Here is a 3498-nt window from a genome sequence, read left to right as displayed (position 1 = left end):
ACAGATTAAGCTCCAAGGAAAAAATTAAGCTTCAGGAGACAGTCCTCAGAGAAAATAAAATTGTTAATGAAAATATGTATTCAGTATTTGTTTAAAAAATTTATAAAGTATGAAATGTTAAACAAATATATGTATATATACATATATATGACATATGGTCATCATAAAGTGTATCATAGGAAATGACAAACTTTTATAGTCTCCCCTTTGTGCAAAGAAAGCCAGTCACAGGAAGGTGATTAAATAGACATCAAACAAAATTAATGAATATAACTTTAATTACTTCACTATGGGATATGAAGTAGATAATATAGGATTTTTTTTCCTAAGCAAACTTTATGTATTAAGATGCCTAGTTCATTGCAAAGCAATTTAAAAATAATCCACATAAAAGGCACAAATGATGGCAATTTGGAAATATAAAGCAAATTGCAAAAACACATAGGTTTTGTAAATTCAATAGAGTATTTTTGGACTCTTTTGTTTCCTTTTCTTATGTATAACTTTCCACCTGTACCCAAGGACATTTTTGTTCATCCTGTGTGGGTGACATAATTACAGAGATTAGTTCATGATTTTAAAAAATGTAAGACCATAATCATACCTTTATGTCACCTATAGTCAGAGTCTGATGAATACATTTGTATTAAATATCAAAAATAGGATATTTAGCTCTATGCCTAAAAATAGGACATAAGTGAAATAATTAGCTCTTAATTAAAGACACAATTAGTTTTCAATCTTCATGTTCTTAGTGGTTAACTAATTCAGGTGACAATTATATCTTGAAACTTCTGAAGGTTCTCCCCTCCCTTCTGATTTGGTTTATAATATAAAAATGTGTTAGAAATAATGTATTTTGTCAGAATTTAGTATTATCTTTCAATCCATTAGTTTTGACATGCTCTGTGTTATTTCTATTTCTCTATTAATGAAAATACACTTTCCTCTGTAGAGAATTCCACAATTTTTATCTCCTAGGAGGTGAATTTTAAATTTTCTTTTAGTCCTTGAAGAATAAAATTATGAATATTTATTGCATATATATTTTATCATCTGCAGCCCATGGAAAGGCACCAAAGCTATATTAATGGCTTACCCATCCCCCAAAGCTATATTAATGGCTTACCCATCCCCCAAAATTTTGCAGAGGGCTATCTCCTATTGCATTTGTATGACTTAAAATTTAGTTTATGGGAATTGATTTAATGTGGCAAGTGAACAAGACAGGAGGATCTATCAGTGCCGAATAGAATGTTGAATTTTATGAGAATTATATTTACAAATTTCAATATTTATATATTTTCTTTTTAAAAATTTTATTATTGGTTACTTTATTTATTTACATTTCAAATGTTATCCCCCTTCCCAGTTTCCCCTCCACAAACCCTCTATCCCCTCCCCTTCTCCCTACTTGTATGAGGGTGCTTCCCCAACCACTGCCCCACTCCTGTCTCACTACCCTAGCATTCCCCTAAGCAGGAGCATTGAGCCTTCTCAGGACCACAGTTCTCCCCTCCTATTGATGCCAGAAAAGGTCATCCTCTGTCTGCCACACCTGTGGCTGGAGCCATGGGTCCCTCCATGTGTAGTCTGCTGTTGGTGGTTTAGTCCCTGGGAGCTCTTGGGGCTTTGGTTGGTTGATATTGTAGTTCTTCCTATGGGGTTGCAAACCACTTCAATTACTTCAGTTCTTCCCCTAATTCCTCCATTGTGGTCCCTGTGCTCAGTGTAACTGTTGGCTGCAGGCATACTCATCTGCAGTGGTGAGGTTCTGGCAGAGCATCTCGGGAGACAGCTACATCAGGCTCCTGTCAGCAAGCACTTCTTGGCATCAGCAATAGTGCCTGTGTTTGATGCCTGCATGCTGGATAGAGTCCCAGGTGGGGCAGTCTCTGGATGGCCTTTTCTTCAGGCTCTGCTCCACTCTTTGTCCTTGTATTTTCTTTAGACAGGAGCAATTCTTGGTTAATATTTTTGAGATAGGTGGATGGCTCCACCCCTCAAACTGGCACTGTGTCTAACCTCTGGATATGGTCTCTACAGGTTCTCTCTCCCCTTTGTTGGATATTTCAGCTAATGTCATCCCAATTGAGTCCGGGAAGCCTCGTGCTTTCCTGGCATCTGGTGCTTTCTGGTGTCTACCACTAGTTCCCCAACCCCCATTGCTACACACCTATGTTCAAATTCCTGACCCTCTCTGTACATCTCCCCTGTCTCCTCTCACACTTGATCCTGTCCCCCAACTTTTCCCATCTCTCTCCACTCTTCCTCCAAAGTACCTCCTACCCTCTACCTCCCATGATTATTTTATTCCCCCTTCTAAGTAATACTGAAGCATCCACACTTTGGTCTTCCTTTTTCTTGAGCTTCATATGGTCTGTAAGATGTATGGTGGATATTCTGAGCTCTTTTCTTCCCAGTATCCACTTATCAGTGAGTACATAGCATGTGTGGTCTGTTGTGACTGGGTTACCTCACTCAGGATGATAATTTCAAGTTCCATTCATTTGTATGTGAATTTCATGAAGTTATTGTTTTTAATAGCCTAGTAGTATTCCATTTTATAAATGTACCACATTTTCTCTATCCATTTCTCTGCTGAGGGACATCTAGGTTGTTTCCAGCTTCTGGCTATTATAAATATGGCTGCTATGAACATAGTGGAACATGTGTCCTTATTACATGTTGGAGCAACTTTTGGGTATATGCCCAGGAGTTCTATAGATGGGTCCTCTGGTAGTACTATGCCCAATTTTCTGAGGAACTGCCAGATTGAATTCTAGAGTGATTGTACCAGTTTGCAATCCCATATTTTATTGACTCCAACTTTGCTCTCCTTTTTTTCAGGTTGCTTTCACACGTTATGTATTTGCTGATTCTATATGAATGCTAAAAGGGTTTTGATGTTTATAAAAATAAGATTTTGGAATGCTTTGGAGAGGCTAAATCAGTCAATTAGTTTGAGTAATTGATCAACCCTTCAATGTTTTTCTTTTCATTTACTTTTCCTTTGATTTCTTTCATTAATATTTATTGATTTCAGTGTACAAGTGTTTCATTTCCTCCTTAAATTTAGTCCTATACATTCTCATTTCATGATATTAGAAAATTGAATTGTTTGCATTTGACTTCTGTGTAGTTCATTATTCATAAGCAACTGATTTTTTTTTTACCTGTCAATCAGATTCAATTTTCTTTTACTTTTCAGTGTGGAAGCTTTTTATCTCTCTTCCTGCACAATTGGGTATACTTTATCTAATATGTTGAATATAGCTGACTTGAATGAGAAGTCTTGTTCATTCACATCACATTATCATATTCAGGATGATATTAGATATGGTGCTGTGATAGATCACTTTTTATATGTATGTTCTATATTCTGCATCTTATTGTAATTTCAATATTGTCCCCAAACAACCAATGCATGAAAAAATCCAAACACATATATGTGAATGTGAACCTATATGGTGAATTGTATACAGAAAAAAAATGGGT

The sequence above is a fragment of the Mastomys coucha genome, unplaced genomic scaffold, assembly GCF_008632895.1.
Source record: "Mastomys coucha isolate ucsf_1 unplaced genomic scaffold, UCSF_Mcou_1 pScaffold1, whole genome shotgun sequence".
NCBI classification, from domain to species: Eukaryota; Metazoa; Chordata; class Mammalia; order Rodentia; family Muridae; genus Mastomys; species Mastomys coucha.
Note: the sequence above shows the minus strand (reverse complement) of the source record.